Below are 21,790 nucleotides of genomic sequence, written 5' to 3'. Positions count from 1 at the left end.
TCTGCAGCGATACGCCATCCCATCTGGTTTGTATTTAGTGGGACTATCATTTTTTTTCAAAATGACAATGACCCAACACACCTCCAGGCTTTGCAAGGGCTGTTTGACCGAGGAGAGTGATGGAGTGCTGCACCTGGTCTCCACAATCACCCGACCTCAACCCAATTGAGATGGTTTGGGATGAGTTGGATCGCAGCGTGAAGGAAAAGCAGCCAGCATATGTGGGAACTCCTTCAAGACTGTTAGAAAAGCATTCCAGGTGAAGCTGGTTGAGAGAATGCCAAGCGTGTGCAAAGCTGTCATTTAGGCAAAGGGTGGCTACTTTGAAGAATCTGAAATCTAAAATATATTTTGATTTGTTTAACACTTTTTTGGTTACTACATGATTCCATATGTGTTATTTCATAGTTTTGATGTCTTCACTATTATTCTATAAAGTAGAAAATAGTCCAAATAAATAAAAACCCTTGAATGAGTAGGTGTGTCCAATTTTTAACTAGAGTACTGTATGTTTCAGTAAGATTGGCTTCTTAGTCTCGCGATGTTGCGCCTCTGGGTGTAGAAACTCTGATAATTGTGCGCAATTCTGCCCCTAGTGGCCAGTTTTGAAGGCATTTCCTGACGTCCTCAGGACATGGATAGACATCCAATTTTGACGTCAATCTTGAACCACCTGGCTGATTGGCTATACAGTTAAACCATGCAAGGTGGTTAACTGTAGGCTACACATGCTCACAGTTTTTTTTTGTGAGATAGACAGTCATGTCCCTTTTGACAGGAAATTAATATCCAAGCTCGAACAGTTATTTGGACAAAGCCATTCTCAAAACATCACTCATATAGGCTGTTTCAACGCGCATTAGTCATCTATTTAATTGGAAAGTTTATTGGGACATATATTCAATTTACACCACAATAAGTGTTGTTTGTGTTCACAAACAAAATAAACACCAGAACATTGGACCAACTTCTGAGAGAAAAGTCATAATTTCATTAATGGCAGATTAGTCAAATGGAAAAATAAAGTCTGAGTTCAAATTCCACCAATTCAAATAATATAATGGCTTCGAATCAAATATAAACTCCCATATAGGAATTGAGTCATCATTCAGCCATAGATCAGTTAGAATTTAATGTTACTGAATTAGGCTACTATGACATTAATCAATCACCTACGTGTACGTTGCCATATTGTAATCAATGTTGCTGGATGAATAATAGCCTTTTACGCACCAGTTAGGCCTACGCATAAATTATTATAGCTATCAAGTGAAATTTACAAACACCTCTTAGTTTTGTGTCTGCGTGATGGCTTTCCCTATATGGCTATGTGATGGCCTACATTTATAGAGTAAACATGAGTCATAACGTTTGTTGTAAGAAGCCATAACTGGGAATCACCAAATATATTATACTGTAGATTGCTCCGTGTAGATTGCATTGCCTTATCATAACCGCAAGCATACAATAACGCTTCAATAACCGGCACATTTGGATTCCCAAGGTGTCGCAATTGGCACTGACTTGATAATGGAGTAACTCAATAAGTGTTAATAAGAAATTTAAAGACTATATACCCGTGGCTCCCATGCACTTTACGAACACATGCGCACATAAAAACCATTGGTTACATCTGGTTCTGTGATTGGACATAAAACGAACTGTCACTGAAATGACGTCACGACGGCCGTAAATTGTCAACAGAGGACGCGCGCAGCAGACGAGTAAGAGCTCGGAGGACTAGTGAAGGAGACGGACTAACCCGGAGAAGACCGTGCGTATTTATCCAATGATTGGATCGACAGATGAAGAGTGAGACCGCGAATTAGCCAGACATACTCACTTGGAGGGAAGATAGAACTGAAGACTAAATAAAAGGGATTCCAAAAATATATTTCTTTATCTTGGACCTAAAACACAAGTAAGCCATATCAGCATCACTAAGAACTGACATGGTATCTTATTCCATGGATTGATTGCATTTTACAATTAATCTGTTCTCTCGTCATTTCCATGGTCTGCCTGCTACCTTGGATGTGTCGGATTTGCTGGTGGTCGCCTTTTACTTACAATTATCGGTTTTTAGTTGTGCCATGTTTAGAAATAGGCGTGCGCTTCTGGCATCGGTGACATTGAGCAGATTGGGGTATATGTTATTTCTTTACATCAAATATAAAATAATCCTACATTCTTGTCCAAAGGATTATAACAGTGTAGGCCTACTGTGTTATTTTCAGTAATAGATTACAGTACAGTAATTGTGTAGGTTATAGCCTTGCTTTTGATGAGAATAGCCCTTGGTTCAGAAAGCAGGTCATTGGCACGAAGTCTCATTAAAAGTGATCAGGCCTAGAAGCACACAAAGGCAACTCTGCAATCATATGACAGTCTGTTAAATAGGTCTCCTTTCATGTCTTGTATGTTTGTGGTTTTTAGATCGGAACGTGGTTGAACCGAAGCATGGCAAAGGGCCGAGACCTGTGCGATCTGTTCTCCATTTTCATTGCACGTCCAAGTCATCCTCTAAATATGTTAAACTTCTAAACAGGGACGTATAGGCTATGAGCAAATCAGTTTTTGAAGCTAGTATGCACAACTAGGCCTAGTGTTGTTGTTCTTAAAATTATATACACAACAAATAAGTATTGCGATTAAGAAGAATCCCAGAATATAAGTAAACCTAGGCCTGCTTTCAATTGTCTATATGCCTATGTAATTTGATTATAGACAAGGACCTGTTCAATTTGGTTGTAGTTCTGTAACCTATTTATTAATGGATAGAAGGAAAATAACTGACCAAATGCAAACAAAACCAGTACGCCCTATGCAGCCTAAACCCTTACACAACTAATTAGTAATTTCGTAAATAGAAATGTAATTTAGCCTTTTTTTCAGTGGAAGCAAAATAGTTTAATTTCTGTGTAAGTGTTGTCCAATTATTTTAGCCAAATTAAATGTAACAAAGCACCTGTTGGTTAGGTCAGTGTCATGCTAATTAATCAACACTTTTCACATCACATTTACTGAATTACCTACTAATATTACAATTGTCATTTTCAAGATATAACACAATAATATACTATTTTACTAGACTATGATCTCTACTAGACTACAGGAAAATATCCATTATTTTTCTCTCTCCGAGATAAATGAAAACATCTCAAATTGGCAAGGAAACATCTCCAAAATGTTGTAGAGATATCCCCTAAATTACGATACTTGAATAATTTAATTTGGTGAAAGAGAAATATAGGCTCAACATAAACCAGGTCGCATGCGCATATGATACAAACACAAATGATGAACCTCTCTGTTCGTACTGTTTTTTGTTTGTTTTTTGTTTTGGTAAGCTACACATACATATATGTTTTATTCAATCAAAGGCCATGTAGTTTTTAACTCGAATCGATTGTAGCCCTATATATTTTATAGGCTACTTGTTAATGGAACTTAGTATTGATTATGTTTTATTTGGAATCTATTATAGATATTAGAAAAGTAAATATAATCGAATGACATGCCTATTAATAATAATGTGTATCAGTATAGGCCTTTTTGTTATCATAGCCTGAAAGAAGTGGTGCTATATTGTAATTACAAGCCAAACTGTATAAACACACTTATAGTCCATGTTATTCCAGGTCTTATTGGTCTTTTAAAAATGACTTTGTTGCTTTGCTGTCAGTGTCCTGTCTTCACGCCACATGGACATCTACGAATAGAATAAATAGACATCTCTAGAATAGAAAATAATTCTTCCCCTCTTATTTTCGGCCATCATTTTAAAGGAAATGTATAGCCTAATGGTCATAAACATATTTAAATCATATATGTAATTCTTCCTTTCTTAAGGTGTCTGATGAAGCACGCCATCACTACCCGCTCACCAATCCGTCATGAGTCTGAGGCAGCAAGATAAAGTAGTCTACGAAAATGTGAACCGGAGGTCGTTTTCTGTCTTTGGTTATCTAGCTGTATGAGTGTTAAATACCTGTCATAAAGCTAGATAACCGAAAGTAGAAATTACTTCCACATTCTTGTTCCGGTGGAAAATAAGGCCTAGGGTATGCCTAAAACTAAGTTAAGCCTTTTGACAAGTTTCGTCAAGTTCCACCTCAAAGGTAAGCAACACGTCATGTTGTTAATTTTAAAACAATTAACATATTTGTTGTCACACTGATTGCAATGGAATTGGTACAAATTTATGGTGTTTTTAATATTTTGTAAAACGCTTACAAATCGAATCAAATCAACAATAAAAAATGGCAGACTTTTTAATTTCAGACAAAAAATATGAACAGCCCAGCCTACTTTTCTCCCAACTCACTGACATCGTAAAACATTTCTTAGTTTTGATATGGCCCTCTCGACAGTTTTTCTTGGCATATTTGGCTGTTTCCTAATGACTATGTTTGTGGCCTAATAAGGACTACAGGCCTCTCTTAACATTTGTAATAAATAAATAGGCCTGATGTTGACAAATGTTTTTCGATTTCGATTTAATTTTGGTTGGTGGCATTAGTCGGGGTTGTATGAATCTGTTTCGATTGGTTGGATTAGTTTGTCTTCTTGGGGCGATTATCCGCGGAGCCTGGCCACTTGGGAGCTGTCCCGTCCATTCTAGAATATGGTGCTGAATGCTAAACAGCTCGCGCCCACTCGGAGAGAACGGCGCGCGCTCTCTAGCGTCATCACCACCAATGTGTACATAATTAGGCCTCCTAACTGAAATGAATCTCTCTTACAATTTGGCAAAATATTATAGTAGGCCTATTCCTTGTTCAAGCCATTAGGAAAACAAAAAATGTAAGGATGTTTGAAATAATGGTCAAAGCACTAAGTGTTTCAGGCAGTGTAGGCTATTTGAATAAACAATACACTAGCAATGCAACTGAAGTTGAATGGTTTAGGCCTACTCTAAGAATACACCCATGGGTAAGAAAAACACTTGCAGACTGCAGTTAAAATTAAAGTGCATCTGAGAGCTTGGGAGTAATTCTACCAATACCTCGACCTCTACCTCTCAATAACAAGGGCAGGGGCATCCGGGATACAGGGCTTGAACATCTGAACTTGGTACTTCACCTACTCTGTATGCTTTGGGCAGAGAATTAAGCAACTGAGATTGTAAAGCCTAGAGAGCTCTAAAGTGAGATGAGTTTTCATTCATCCCCTTAACTACCTGCTGCAGTGAAGCTCACTGTCAGTCCATGCCTGGCTAATTGCTTTGATCCAAATAGGGAGATTGGATTTATGCGAAAAGTCCAAGGTCTTTTCCCTTGCAGGTATGGGCCAATGCTTTCACTCAGTGTGGTCTTCACAGTATTCTGGGAATTCTGTATACCATCACAAAATCTTGCAATAATTTAGATTTCCTTTGATTCCATTAATTGTGGTGTTGTTAGCCTGGTTGTATGATGTAAAAATTATGATTTGGGGAGAGGCTTCTGGGAGAGGCGTGTGTGCGTGTGCTTACCATACAATCTTCCAGAGGCAGCTGACAGACAATTCACCTCTGTGTTAGTAGAATATGTGGAGAAGTATGGTATGAAATAATTACTTAATCACTGTGTTAGTAGAATGTGTATTAGACGTATGGTATGAAATAATTACTTAATCACTGTGTTAGTAGAATGTGTATTAGACGTATTGTATGAAATAATTACTTAATCACTGTGTTAGTAGAATGTGTATTACATCACTGTAGAATTGGTTTCTGTATGTTATCATTATAGTGAACTAAAGGAACAATACAGGAATGTTGTGTTCACATTTGTCTCTTATAAATAAACTGCAGAGGTAGTTGCCATGGTTTCAGATCTGCAATAATAACCTCATAACATAGTGTCTGTTTTTATTGTTAATTCTCATGTCCTCTCTCCTCCACCTACCTTCCTCACAGGCGACTCATTCACAACATGGTGTGATCAAGGAGCTCAAATAGGGGACAGAATCATCAAAAAAAGCAAATGAGGAGGAGAATTGCCACACAATACCCCACCCCCTTTACCCACTGGCCTCTAATGCCATCTGTACTGCAAAATGGGAGACAAGAGACACTGTGCCTATGCCAAGATGGGGACAAAGCCAGATCTCCAGAGGATGGGCACGCTGAGAGCAGAGAGGAGCCATCTTGGGAGACATTGCTGCAGCACCTAAGATGGCTGGGCTGGCATACGACGTGAGTTGCATTATGGTCCTGTGTTTGGTGGGGTTGGGGTGAAAAATAGTTTGTGGGTGATGAATAGAGGAGGGTGTTCCCTATTTCCTCACACCTCACACTTCTTCCCTCGCCCTATCTGATACTACTAATTAGAATAGAATGGGTTGGGGCTAGGTGGAGGAGGCAGAGGGCTGGGAGGCAAACAAAATGAATGAGCTGGCACCGATTGGAGGATTGCAAGAAAGCCTGCCATTTTCTCTTGTCATGGCGGCTTTTTACTCTTTACTCCCCTCCCGCCCCCAACGTCTTTTCCTAGTTTACAGTAGAGGAACACATGCTGAAGGCCTATTCCTCCCACTCAAGTAGAATATGTTATTCTGAGAAGCCATTGATTATGTTATGTAATAATGTAACTGTATAATAGTTGGTTATTCTTTGTTGTGTTTTGGAGGGTGGCAGGGACATTTTTGTTCTGAAAGGCTAAAGGCTTAGTGCTCTAGGAAAATATGCTAGTGTGGGTTGTGTTGATGGTTGGTTTGCTTGATGCAAATAGTTATTAATTAATTCTCAATCTTCTTCTCATTATGTTTTTGTTCAGATGAAGACTAATATACAGTGCAGTTGTTGAATGATAATTGATCTAGAATAATTATTTACCTTTCGTGGGAGAATATCAAACACACTTCAAGCATGATTTACATTGACATTTTTTGTAATTAAGCAGATACTCTTATCCACAAAGACTCACAGGAACAAGTTCGATTGTAAAACAGGAAAGGCTCATGCTCGGCTGTTAATTGCATTGTGTGTTGCGATTCTCAAATTATTATTTTATTAATATTAATCTATATAAAATTGAATCAAATGTGTGTGTGTGTGTGTGTGTGTGTGTGTGTGTGTGTGTGTGTGTGTGTGTGTGTGTGTGTGTGTGTGTGTGTGTGTGTGTGTGTGTGCATGCGTGCGTGTCTGCATCTGTGTGAGCATAGTTTACTCATAAATTACTCCCACATTTCTGTATATACTCTACTCCCAAATATTGGTGATAAGACCATTATATTCACAACTATTATAGAAATAGCATTGCATATATTGCACAACTGCCTTGATTCATGGTTGTGTGTGTTCGCCATCCTAATCAAATGACTTTCAATGTATCCACTACTGTGGTAATTAAGCTCTATGAACATGCAAAACACACTCACACCAAAATCAGACTTGTGTCTGATATGAATAACGCCCTGTGCCCCTGGCTGTTTCTGCCACAACCTGAAACGGGGAGAGAGAGAGTCTCCTTAAAGGGCCAATGTGCAGCTGCAGCCTGAATTCGCGTGTTAATGAACAGAGCCTTCCGTTTTCACATTATCATTCAGACCCACTTTCTCTCCCCCTCAATGGCTGTTCATCCACCCCTACCCCCTCTTAACCCCCCCCACCCCCACCCCCACCCCACCACCGCACCCCACCCCACTCACCCACCCTTCAAAAAAGCCCATGCTTTCCCACCATTGTAAGGGCTGGTGGTGCGGCAGGCCCTGGGTCTGGAGGGCCTGGGGCCGGGGGCAGGGTGGGAAAGGCCCTCCAGACTAGACTATGAGCAGATGCCACAGACATTAGACTTTCACAGCCGATCAGGAGGGTCTTGTGAGCGACTGAGTTTAATGTGTGTGTGGTGTGTGTTTAATATGTGCATTTGATATGTTGGCTGGGTGGCTGAGGGATGGTGGGTAGGTTTACACAGTGAAATGTTACTCATCACTCTTATTTTGATTGTATGAGAAACGTATTGTATTTTGCGTTCTAGATTGTGTTGCCTTAAGTGATCAAATAGATTTGGAGACAAAGCCAGGGAGTGTTTCAGTATTATTAGTGGGTCTGACGTGCTTCTTCTCTGCCAAGTTCTCCTCCTCTACCTAATTTTTCTCTGTTTATCTCTGGGGTGCATGGTACGGGTTCCACAAAGGAACCAGGTAAAGATAAAGAAAAGACACTGAAACACTGGCCGTATCAGAGGAAATCTAATGGTAGTCAATTTGGGTGAAGTAGATGAAAAGTGATGTATTGATTGACTGAGCATTGTCAGCAAACCTGTGTGTTTAAACAGCAGACTAATCATCCATCTTCTTCATCATGCAGGTTTAACGAATGTGTCGTATATATTTGGAAGGCTGGTTTCTCAGACCCAGATTAAGACTGGTCCTGGACTAAAATACACTTTAAATAGAGAATATCCATTGAGCATGCTTTTCAGTCCAGGAACAGACTTAATCAGAACCTGCCCATAATGTATTGCCTTTTTATTCAGATGAATGATACTCACAGCTCTATATGTACTGTAACTGCATTAGGGCGATTTGTTTTATGTCTATACAGCATAAGTGGAGCTATGATGGAGACAGAAAGAGAGAGACAATTTGCTCATATTATACTTAATCTCTTTTTCTATTAAAGTGGTGTACTGTGTTATAGCAAACAAAGAGAGAAAGAAAACCTGTTTGACAGACAATCTGCTTTTTGAAAAGGTAAAAACAACTATAGAATGCCATTTCTGATGACAGTTGTTCATCGAAAAGGGGGAAAGACAGATGGGTGGAAAGGAGTGGAAAAGGACAGGGAGAGAGATGCAGAGAGATGCTAAGTGGGAGGAGGAGAGAGACAAGTGACAGTGTGTAGAGGGTGAGCTGCCATCTTTCTTCCTTCTGTCTCCCTGCGTAGAGCACAAGCTACTGTAAGTAGAGGAACAGTGAGACGCAGGCTCTTCCAAAGGATCTCTATGTGTGGAATTGCATATCAGTAATGGAGCATTAGGGGGATGTGTGTGTGTGTGTGTGTGTGTGTGTGTGTGTGCGCTCGCATGCGTGCGCGCGTATGTGTGTGCGTGCGCGCGGGCGTGTGCGCAGCTCTATGTGACAGATGGTACAGTCGTTGGCAGGGGCACAGTGACGACCGAGGCAGATTTGTCAGGCGATCTAAATGTATTCATGCTCACTCTACTAGTATTTAGTGAGACACGTTTTTCTTTCAAATACTGGAAGCGGGCATGCATGCATTTAGACCCCCCATCCAGCCCCAGTACTGTCCATGCATATCTGTTCAGTGTTCACAGACATGCACTGTTCCCCTATGTGTTTTCTTTAATGATACACTAAGCCATCGTTGCATTAAATGAAGGAAAGAACACAGTTAGTTCATATATAATACATTCTGTCCAACAGTTCCAGATCATATACATTTGGTATGGAAGTAAAACCTCAATTGTTATCAAAACAGAAAACAGAAAATCAACTCTAACACAAAATACCAAAATTATCCAAAACAAGTCAAATGTGGCATAGCTTGATGGTCATTATAACGTGCCAGTATTGAGATGCTTAAGGAGGAAGACTTAAATCTGTTCTTTAACAAAAAAACAGGTTTCAATCAAGAATGTGGTCATGTCCATTCAGTGATTGGTCATGAAGGTCAGTGGCACTAAGACATGGTGTCAAGAGGATTTGGGATCTAAATGTTCCCAAGATTCCCCCTCCCGTGTATGGATACCTCAACCATAGATTTTACCTTAATCTCTGAACAAATGTAGCTATCCGTATATGGGATGTAATGTGTGGGCTTTGGTGACCACCATAGAAGGAATTAGAAAATATATTGGAGCCTAGCATTAATTTAATCATATAACTGTTGTTTGAGGTTTCTGGACCTGTTGGATATTTTTTCTAAATTTATTTTATTATTTGAATAAAGTATTTTCTAATGTTTGGAGTTATTTCAGTGATTGAGAGTCAAAACAAAAAGTGATCATGTTTATTTATATAGGCACATCACTTCTTATTTACACTGACTGCCTACCCCGGCCAAACCCTACCCTGTGCCGCCCTATGGGACTCCCAATCACGGCCGGTTGTGATACAGCCTGGAATCGAACAAGGGTCTGTATTGATACCTCTAACACTGAAATGCAGTGCTCTAAACCACTGCGCCACTCGGGAGCCCAAATATGTGTGTTCCTACACTTCCCATTCTCTATAGGTAAGTTAAGTAGCCCACAAACAGGTAATGAAATAAGTTCAGCTCCCCAGTTACCTCTCTGGACTGCTTTCTCGCTGTGTGGATAGTATAAACGTTCACTCTGATATATATTAACCCTGGCTCATGGGTCGTCTCTGGGTGTGTGCGCATTTATTTGTGGGTCCAATGTGGGTCAGGCTGGCCTCATCAGTCCTCCTTAATGTAACTCTTGCCGAGACTAATCTAGCACAAAGCCTTGTCTTTAAGTATCTTATAGAGGAAGACACAGGAGAAATATCTATATCCAGGACTTTTCAGATTATGTCTGTCTGCCCCTAGTAGTCCTGGAGCAAGGGTCTTCTGTTCTCCAATGAAAGTAGAGAATTAGGTGACTGAGCTTACAGTACTCTTATACTGTATAATCACACTAGGGGAAGATGAAGTTTGGAGGAGGGAGGATGGGGTGACCTGTTTTTTAAAAATCTTTGCATATCTCTTAATCTGATTGAAGATGTATAGCTACTGTATAGTACTATCTACAGTTCTGTAATTATTGTGTTTTTCCTTCTCTGAAATACTTCAGGTTTGCGAACTGAGAGAAGCAGGGAACACTTAGAAAGAGGAGTGTCAGTTTTCCAGTGTCAACACTGTATAGATTTCTAACGCTCAGTTCTTACTGATACTGCATACTGGTTATTTCTCCATTTTGATCATTCTACTACTGATTCTATATTATTTGACACAATTTATTTTTGACAAATATCACCGTCTTATCAAAAGTTATATAATGAGCAGGCTTTTTTGTTTCTACATTTTTTTTATTATGGTTCAAGTTCGTCAAGTTCATGTTCATGGCTGTCAAACTGCCTCGTGTCTGGCCAGTGGGAGAGGTGGTCTTGGAGGTGGTGCGGAGGAGTTGTTTTTCCCTTTGACCCCTGTGGAGGTTGCTAGGGGAGGGTAGTGCACCAGTGAGAAGGCTGAGCTGTCTAAGACACATCAGCCCCACCACACACACACACACACACACACACACACACACACACACACACACACACACACACACACACACACACACACACACACACACACACACACACACACACACACACACACACACACACACACACACACACACACACGGCACAGGCCCAGAGCTGGGGGATGTCAGCTCTGAGGGAAGGAGGGCTTTATGCTCATCAGACACCTCCTTACCACAACTCCAGTCTATCCCACCACCCCACTACAATTCCAGTCTATCCCTCCACCTCCACAACAATTGCAGTCTGTCCCTCCACCTCCACTACAATTCCATTCTATCCATCCACCTCCACCCCACTACAATTCCAGTCTATCCCTCCACCTTCACCCCACTATAATTCCAGTCTATCCATCCTCCTCCACCTCACTACAATTGCAGTCTATCCCTCCACCCCCACTACAATTACAGTCTATCCCTCCACACCCACTACAATTCCAGTCTATCCCTCCACACCCACTACAATTGCAGTCTATCCCTCCACTACAATTCCAGTCTATCGCTCCACCTCCACCCCCACTACAATTCCAGTCTATCCCTCCACACCCACTACAATTCCAGTCTATCCCTTCACCTCCACCCACTACCATTCCAGTCTATCCCTCCACTACAATTGCAGTCTATCCCTCCACCCTCACTACAATTCCAGTCTATCCCTTCACCTCCACCCCACTACAATTCCAGTCTATCCCTCCACCTCCACCCCACTACCATTCCAGTCTATCCCTCCACTACAATTGCAGTCTATCCCCCATCCCCCACTACAACAAATGCTTGTGCTTCTAGTTCCGACAATGCAGTAATAACCAACAAGTAATCTAACCTAACAATTCCAAAACTACTACCTTATACACACAAGTGTAAAGGGATAAAGAATATGTACATAAAGATATATGAATGAGTGATGGTACAGAACGGCATAGTCAAGATGCAGTAGATGGTATCGAGTACAGTATATACATTTGAAATTAGTAATGTAGGGTATGTAAACAAAAGTGGCATAGTTTAAAGTGGCTAGTGATACATTTATTACATAAAGATGCAGTAGATTATATAGAGTACAGTATATACATATACATATGAGATGAGTAATGTAGGGTATGTGAACATTATATTAAGTAGCATTGTTTAAAGTGGCTAGTGATATATTTTCCATCAATTTCCATCAATTCCCATTATTAAAGTGGCTGGAGTTGAGTCAGTGTGTTGGCAGCAGCCACTCAATGTTAGTGGTGGCTGTTTAACAGTCTGATGGCCTTGAGATAGAAGCTGTTTTTCAGTCTCTCGGTCCTTGCTTTGATGCACCTGTACTGACCTCGCCTTCTGGATGATAGCGGGGTGAACAGGCAGTGGCTCGGGTGGTTGTTGTCCTTGATGATCTTTATGGCTTTCCTGTGACATCGGGTGGTGTAGGTGTCCTGGAGGGCAGGTAGTTTGCCCCCGGTGATGTGTTGTGCAGACCTCACTATCCTCTGGAGAGCCTTACGGTTTTGGGCGGAGCAGTTGTCGTACCAGGCGGTGATACAGCCCGACAGGATGCTCTCGATTGTGCATCTGTAGAAGTTTGTGAGTGTTTTTGGTGACAAGCCAAATTTATTCAGCCTCCTGAGGTTGAAGAGGCGCTGCTGCGCCTTCTTCACGACGCTGTCTGTGTGGGTGGACCAATTCAGTTTGTCCGTGATGTGTACGCTGAGGAACTTAAAACTTACTACCCTCTCCACTACTGTCCCATCGATGTGGATAGGGGGTGCTCTCTCTGCTGTTTCCTGAAGTCCACAATCATCTCCTTTGTTTTGTTGATGTTGAGTGTGAGGTTATTTTTCACCCCCCACTACAGCTCCAGTCCCACTGCAACTCCAGTCTATCCCTCCACCTCCTTTGTTTTGTTGATGTTGAGTGTGAGGTTATTTTTCACCCCCCACTACAGCTCCAGTCTATCCCTCCACCCCCCACTACAACTCCAGTTACCCAACCCCCACTGGCACCCCAACTTCAGACACACAATCTAACCCACCATAGGCACACAGTTCACCCCCAAAACCCAAGTACTCAGTCTACGCTCCATAGCTCCAGTCTGGCCCCTCCTTCAATCTACCCCTCCGTAGATCTGTGTAGGGTAACCCCCACCCTTGATCCCTGTCTAGACTCTACCTCAAAGTCTACAACAACACCCTCACCATATAGAAGAGAATCCATGCATCCTCGACCCTACATTAAAACTTTTCCCTCTGCCACTCACTGCATGCTTTGCCTACAAATATTTGAAGTAGAATGCTTCTGTTGTATTGTCTTATATTGTTGTGTTGAATTGAGGATTCATTTGGATGGCATAAACCTCCAGTGTTACAAAACCACCTTATGGCTGTGGTAAGGCCAGGACAGATAACAGTTTTACTTTTCAGTGTAAAATAACTGATATGTCAGTCTGTATGTGCCAGTGTTTGCATTTGTAAGTCTGTTCGTGTGTGAGTGTGGTTCCCTTCGAGGTTGTACCCGTTCAGGGGAGGGGTCTTGCAAATGAAAGGGTCTCTATTTGCATACGCTGCATGCCGTCTGAGAAGTGGGAGCAGTCAAAAAATATATCAGAGGTGGACAAAGAGAGAGAGGACAAACCCTGCATTGTGGATCTGGTGAGAGAAAGAGACTTTTTGAATGGGTGAGTGGGTGAAAATTGACAGAGAAAGAGTTTGGGCCGGCTCCCTGAAGTGATTAAAGCCTACAGAGCTCCATTCATACAGAGTTAAAATGGAGGAGAGGAAACGCACACAGTGCAGTGCATGCTGAAATATTGAAAAATACTGTTTGCATTTTCAGGCTTGAATAAATGTTTGAAAGTGTCTAAAATTAACAAAAAAATAAAGATGAATTATGTTATGGTAGCCTAAATAACGATAGTGGACTGTGGAGGTGGCTATCATGTTGACCAAGGATCTGGCATTGTTACAGATTGTGTAAGTGTTTCGGGTAGGCAGTGAAATGCATTTATAGTTAAACCTTGTAGGGTGTCGTTCAGCTTGATTGAGCATCTGAGCTTCCTATAAGCTTGCCAATAAGCTTGCATACATGCGTGTGTGCATGTCTGTGTGTGTGCTCGTGTGGTTGTCTATTAACTGCAGGTTTTGTAGCTCTTGTCCTCATTCTAATGCTAATGATTCTTAACCATTTATTTCTGTCCTATATTCTCAGGTTTGGATGTGGAGTGGTCAGTAGGGAGGGAGATTCTGCATACTCTATTGGTGTTCCTGGTACAGTATGGACCAAACCACTAAACAACAATCAGACTATTGGAAACCATCTCTGTCACTGTCATACAAAGTTTATACAACCAGAGGACCACGACAAGGAAGAGGGAAGATTTGTGCAATTTAGTTTTATTTGTGTGTTTTTTTGTTAGCAATAGGGTAATAGTGTAATGATTTGATTCTTTTTTAAAATTGTATTTATATACTACAATGTGTTTCTATTTGTCTTTGTTACTTCTTTTTGATATTTATTATTTGAGTCTTATTTTTGTATATATTTATATAGTTTTAAATGCTATGATTATTTGTGTTGTTCCTAATGTCTGAATAAAAATGACAGTTAGGGGGGGGGGGGGGGGGGGGGGGTTCACCCAGGGAGCCATTAAAGATAGAACCGCCACTGCTTAAGAGATACGCTGGTTCCCCCCCCAAAAAAATGTATCTCCTTCCATAGAATGGGGGTGGGACAATATCTGAAAATACTAATCTCAGCACCCAGAACCAAATCACAAGAGACTAGAAAATATTGGAGAAATCTGATATTTCTTTCATGGAATACATTCACACTTTGACTTTCACTCTTGATTGATTTTGTTGTTCTTTTACTGATTCAATTAAATAATCATGAAAAACATTATGAACCCACTTATGCTCTCAAATCACAAGTGACAGTCATATACTCAGCTGTATTTGATGTAAAAGTACTGAAAATGTATGTGTTTGTGTGTGTGTGTGTGTGTGTGTGTGTGTGTGTGTGTGTGTGTGTGTGTGTGTGTGTGTGTGTGTGTGTGTGCTTTTTCCACATTTTGTTACATTACAGCCTTATTCTAAAATGGATTAAATCGGTTTTTCCCCTCATCAATCTACACACAATACCCCAAAATGACAAAGTAAAAACAGGATACTTACATTTTTTGCATTTATTCAAAATAAAAACATAAATATCACATTTACATAAGTATTCAGACCCTTTGCTCAGTACTTTGTTGAAGCGCCTTTGGCAGTGATCACAGCATCGAGTCTTCTTGGGTATGACGATACAAGCTTGACACACCTGTATTTGGGGAGTTTCTCCCATTCTTCTCTGCAGATCCTCTCAAGCTCTGTCAGGTTGGATGGAGAGCATGGATGTACAGCTTTGTCCGGGCTCTGGCTGGGCCACTCGAGGAGATTCAGAGACTTGTCCCGAAGCCACTCCTGCTTTGTCTTGGCTGGGTGTTGTCTTCGCCTTTGAGTGCTCTAGATCAGGTTTTTACCAAGGATCTCTCTGAACTTTGCTCAGTTCATCTTTGCCTCAATCCTGACTAGTCTCCCAGTCCCTGCTGCTGAGAAACATCCCAACAGCATGATGCTGCCACCACCATGCTTCACCGTAGGGATGGTGCCAGGTTTCCTCCAGACGTGACACTTGGCATTCAGGCCAAAGAGTTCAATCTTGGTTTCATCAAACCAGAGAATCTTGTTTCTCATGGTTTGAGAGTCCTTTAGGTGCCTTTTGGCAAACTCCAAGCGGGCTGTCATGTGCCTTTCACTGCGGAGTGGCTTCCGTCTGGCCACTTTACCATAAAGGCCTGATTGGTGGAGTGCTGCAGAGATGGTTGTCCTTCTGGAACTCTAGAGCTCTGTCAGAGTGACCATCGGGTTGACCAAGGCCCTTCTCCCCCGATTACTCAGTTTGGCAAGGAGACTATCTCTAGAAAGTCGGGGAGTCTTGGTGGTTCCAAACTTCTTCAATTTAAGAATGATGGAGGCCATGTTTTGGTACTATTCTCCAGATCTGTGCCGTGACACAATCCCGTCTAGGAGCTCTACGGGCAATTCCTTCAACCTCATGGCTTGGTTTTTGCTCTGACATGCACTGTCAACTGTGGGACCTTATGTAGACAGGTGTGTGCCTTTCCTAATCACGTCCAATCAATTGAATTTACCACAGGTGGACTCCAATCAAATTGTAGAAACATCTCAAGGATGATCAATGGAAACAGGATGCATCTGAGCTCAATTTCGAGTCTAATAGCAAATGGTCTGAATACTTATATAGATAAGGTATTTCTTATTTTTTTTTCTTCTAAAACCAGTGTTTTGCTTTGTCATTATGGGGTATTGTGTGTAGATGCTCGGGATTTTTTTCTAATCCACTTTAAAATAAGGCTGTAACATAACAAAATGTGTAAAAAGTCATAGGGTCTGAATACTTTCCCGAAGGCACTGTATGTGGATGACATTGCTGTATGTGTATGTGTGTGTGCATGTACATGTACGTGTGCATGCGTGTACGTGTGCATACATGCAACTATGTGGATGACAATGCTGTTTACAAACCCTGAAGAAAGGGATTTCGCATTATTTTCAATAGAATTATACAATTTGCATTGTACAATGATAATTTGTGTCTTGCTTCATGTTTATCAATATTTTAAGTGAAGGCAAATGTAGGGAACCAAAATAACACATTGGGTGGGGAGTAGGACCAAGGACACCTGCCCCAAACTGGAATTAGAAAAGTAGCACAGGAGTATGGTGATGAAAACAATTGTAATCTACCATGCTGCAAAAAAACTTTGAAGCTGGCCAGTGTCAACTAAGCAAGCAACCTATAATTTAGCCGTCTTGTTTAAGTACATTGGTACATTGGACAGCGCCACACGAACAACACTGTTGAAATACAATGGGTTAGGCTTCAGCTCTTTTCTTTTGCATTTAGGCTTATAACACAATAATTTATGCAGGCGGGAGTAAAAAAACAATTGTGGACAAGACAGACGGTGCGTTCTGGAAGTGGTTCTTATCAATCAGGTTGTCTGGTATTTTGACAGATTCACACGCATATGTGTGAGAAAGCGTCTCCGCGTGACCCCACCGCCAGCTGCCATTAGGCTACTGAATGGCAGTGACGTGAGGACCAGACGTTAGGACGTGCACGGAATCCGCCCCATTTCCCGGTGTGTGGGAAACAGTAGGCTTTCCAAGCACCCGCCTTACTAAATTTCCCCTGATATTAAAATTGGCATTTGCAGGGTGGCAGGGTATTTTGTACTGTGTTAAAACGTATGCCTAGACAACATACGAAAAAGTGCTAGAAAATACGAATTCAGTATTTTTTTGTGTGAATTTCTATGCCTCAGACACGTGATAAAATGTCAATTAGTAAGCTAAATCTAAGGTAACCGAATATTCTCATATTTAATGTTATAATTTCTGAAATAGGGTAAATCTGAAGTTAGAATCGTGTTTTGATGGAGTTGTTTACTCTGACAAGAGGCTGCTCCTAATTCTTGATTTAACAGACTTGATTAGTGACACCATTTTTTTTTACACCAAATCTGGATTAGGATTATACAGTGTAGGTCTGATTTGATGGACCCTCCAATATCTCACCCTTGACCTCAATCAGTCCAAATTCAACAACATGTGGACAGGAGTAAGGTCAAGAGGGGATTATTTCTTTGTGTTGTTATAGTCAAAACATGTTTGTTGGTGACAGACAAAATGTAGTCAATGAATGCTCATCATTGGTATTGTTGATAACACTTACAAAGTTGTCTAGGATATTGCTTAATTTAAGTTGAAAAACTGTTTGAGTGAAATTATTGAAATACATTGAAATGTAATACAATTGCAGAACTGTTATAAACTATGATTATTCATTTAGATTTTTTTTTCTAACAAATATTTTCTTAAATTGATAAATCATTATATTTTCTTTCATCTCCCAAAGACAGAATTTACACAACTGCACAAGTAATCTTACAAATTTACTGTGACATTTCACATGTATTTCACATGTATAAAAAATATTTCCTGAAATATAAGGCAGCAAGCTCTCTTCATCATGAATATAATGGTCTATATTGTAGTTCATGATCACAAGTGGACGTAATTTGCCTCATTTGACTGGACAACAAAGGAAAACACAGAATAATTTATATATGTATATTATTATAATTTAATGTAATATTTATTTATTGAAAAGTTTGCCTACTCTCCACCTCCTTTGTTAGTATTGAGTCAGTTAAATTAGCAGCTTGAGGTGATGAAAGCATACTCTTTGATGAGACAAAGTGGGTCCTAGGCACATGGACCTGTTGGTATAATGTCCTTGTGGCGGCTAGAGGTTGGGGTCAAGAGGTCAACTCTGGACAGTCCCCCAGAGGACAATAAACAGTGCCAGCGAGATATCAAGGTCAGGGGTCACAGCCAGCGATCAAGGGCCAGTAATTAAGTGGCTATTTCCTGCCATTCCCCAGTGACCGTTTGGCTGAGAGAGACAGGCAGAGGCTTGGGGAAGTCCTTGATGACCAGGCTTTACCAAACACTACATAGTGATGACCTAACTAAACTAACTAGTGATTACAGCCTATTTACCACAATCAGGAGACTACTAGAGGGAGCAATAATGGGACATTTTACAGAGTGTGTTTACTGGGATATTTACCACACAGCTTTTCAGGCATATTTCAAGCATAATATGTGGTAATCTGTATAATACAGATTAACTACAGAGTAACTACACTTTTGTTTATTTTCTGATTGATAATTGATGATTGCACAATGTTAAAATCACGTTGTCCTGTGAAAAGGGAATAGTTTTAAAAATGTTATATGGCAAGTAGTAAATGAAAGAAACAATCGGAAGATTGTGTTTATTTTCCAATTCAGCAGTCTGTGGGGGCTGGAAGTAAGTTTCACAGTAGAGAATAGGATTTGTTAATGTTTCTATACAGTGAGTGTATCAGCCGTTAGCATGAAAATAGGCATGGGTCCTGTGAACTTTTCTGACCCATTGACCTCTCTCTCGGGATGTAAATAGTATCACTCGAGAGCTGCCGTCAGATCTGCGCCATGCCTAAACTCCTAATCAGGCTGATGTAATGTATCCTACAAACTGCTGTATCCCTTCTACACATCCTCACCCCCCACTTCTTCAGACTGGGGGTACAGCAGTTTGTTTAAGGCATACACCAACCTCAATTCCAAACTATAGGGTACCCAACCCTCATCCAGTTTATGGGCATCTGGACTTGGATGTTGGAGGAGTCTGAGGAGCTGGTATGAGACAACAGGGGCCCCTTTCTCTTCCTAAAGAACCTGGGCCTCCACATAATCACTAAGCTGTTTGTGGCTAATCCTAATTAGAATGGTAAAAGTAACAGACTGGTGTCACTGATCATAATCACTAATTTCACATTCAATTCCAAAGTGTCACTGAACTGGAACAGCTAATTCAAAGGTGTGAATTATAATAAGGATAATGCAATAGGCATAAAACGTGATGCAGAAAGCTGGTCTGAGAGGATAATATTTGTATCAAAGAGATAGTGACAGAGCTTCAGTGAAATGTTCAATCTTCTCAGCAATGGAGTCTCAGATGCTGTCATTGAGGGCTGGCTTGAAAGACTGACACCTTCATGCATGGAGAAGAAACATTTCAGGCTGTAAAATCCAGTCTCACATGAATGTCAGGAATATAGCTAAAAAAAGCCCTTCATAACAGAGAATGTGCATCTCGGCCTATTTAATTACACCTTTTGAGAAAATTGACTTAATTTAAGCTTCCTTGACAATTTGTGCCTTGTACCTTTAATTCAGGACATCTCATTGTTTGCAATTGGTTTGAATGAAATATTGACACAAAACATTAGGCCACTTAACCAGCAACACCTTATTTGTAGCCAAGGCCTATTGGGAGAAAGGGAAGATTAATTAGGAATACCACTACATATGTCAGAGAGGCTAATTTATGGTATGGATTCGAAGTGCTAAGTAACCACATAAACTACTTCCAATTAATCTGTAACTGGCTTGCAATTCAGGACCAGACACAAACAGCGAAGGCCTATTTAATCTGTATTTATGCACATGATATGGTTCCAGTTTGTGTCTTTATATATTCAATAATAACCGTTTTATTTAGGTCGTATGCGTTTTCATCGATGTATTGTTATGACATCGTCGAATAACTTGCATTTAATAATAGATGCAATTAATGTAAGGTCACAATCAATTAGTAAGAATGTCAGACATCACTCTCTCAATGCATTAGATTGGGTAAATGCTCTTAAGTCCGTGGCACTTGCTATATGATACAACGTAAGCCTCAATCTCAGAATAATTGACGCCCTGTTAGTAATACCTATAAACTGGAACATTTAACAGCTGGGTAATGTAGCCCTACTGGAGGCGAGCGATGTTTGGCTCTCTTCCCAGAGCATAAGTAGGGCTCAAAACAAGGTGTGAATATAATTTATTCAACATCATTGTCTTAAAAAATCTTACCTTAGACCTGTAAAATTGGTGCATAACATGTAGGCCTATAATATGAATAGCTCCTTGTCCTCAAACGTTTTGCTATATTTGGAATTTAAATGTTGTATTTTACATTCTCGCATTTCTTACGAAATTACAGTATATTGTTCGAATTGATTTTCGAACAGTAACACTTGCTACAACACAATGGCAAATCAAAAAAAAGTGTATTCCCTTTCCATTTCTTGATTGAATCCTCATATTAGCAATTAATGGTAGGGCTAATTGTTATCAAACTTGGAATATGTCAACAAAACGTCTTGAAAAGCCTTTCTGCAAGTGAAAGGGAATGTTCTGATGCTCTCTTATTCAATTGAGAAAGAAAACATTTTAGTCGAAAGTGGGATACAAATATTTCACAGTCAAATAGTTGACGTTTATCAGTGCAATCATTTCTCAGACTGTTTTGTTCTGGCTATTGTACAGGCCTTTCCTTCTGATGAAGGCAAATGCCGTAAATGCTGTTAAACGAAAACAAGAGGGAGAGAGGGAAATAGAGATTTTGGCACACATTTTCGTTAATTTTCTTCCAGTATATTGTAAATTAGTATTTATAATAGTCTATAAATATATATATATATATATATATATATATAGGTGCACCTGGCACGTTTCAGCATATTTAAGGCAGTTTTGCATAAAAACATATGTTTTTAATCTTCGTATTTATACTTGTTTGCAAAGCAATTTCTTATGGCGCAAAACTGCCTAAAATATGCTGAAACGTGCCAGGTGCACCGGTTTGTGTCAAGAACTGCAACACTGTTGGATTTTTCACGCTCAACAGTTTCCTGTCTGTATTAAGAATGGTCCACCACCCAAAGGACATCCAGCCAACTTAACACAACTGTGGGAACCTTTGGAGTCAGCATGGGTCTAATGTTGATGTCCAATGGTGGAGGAGAGAAATGCTGAATACATTCAGTCTCCCTCCTTCTTACAGCAAGAGACAAACAAATAGCCCATTACTGCTTGTAGGCTATGCACTAAGGAGGTTGAATGAGAAAAGTGCAATTTCATCCGCCACTCTAGAAAATAATC

General features: G+C 40.4%; 1 long non-coding RNA gene across 2 annotated transcripts; it reads left to right on the top strand.

Moving 5' to 3' along the window:
- The first annotated feature begins 1,718 nt into the window (after positions 1-1,718).
- On the top strand, positions 1,719-14,787 carry LOC110497573 (uncharacterized). Of its 2 annotated transcripts, none has more exons than XR_016491061.1 (3): positions 1,719-1,921; positions 5,903-6,181; positions 14,388-14,787. It is a non-coding gene; the product is annotated as an uncharacterized LOC110497573 (long non-coding RNA). The 2 variants fall into 2 exon arrangements; XR_016491058.1 differs by lacking the exon at positions 1,719-1,921 and adding an exon at positions 3,859-4,121.
- The last annotated feature ends 7,003 nt before the right edge of the window (positions 14,788-21,790 follow it).

Source organism: Oncorhynchus mykiss, chromosome 2, assembly GCF_057628025.1.
Source record: "Oncorhynchus mykiss isolate SJ-2025 chromosome 2, ASM5762802v1, whole genome shotgun sequence".
Classification (NCBI taxonomy): domain Eukaryota; kingdom Metazoa; phylum Chordata; class Actinopteri; order Salmoniformes; family Salmonidae; genus Oncorhynchus; species Oncorhynchus mykiss.
The sequence above is the reverse complement of the archived record's forward strand: the minus strand, read 5'-3'. Positions and strand labels throughout refer to the sequence as shown.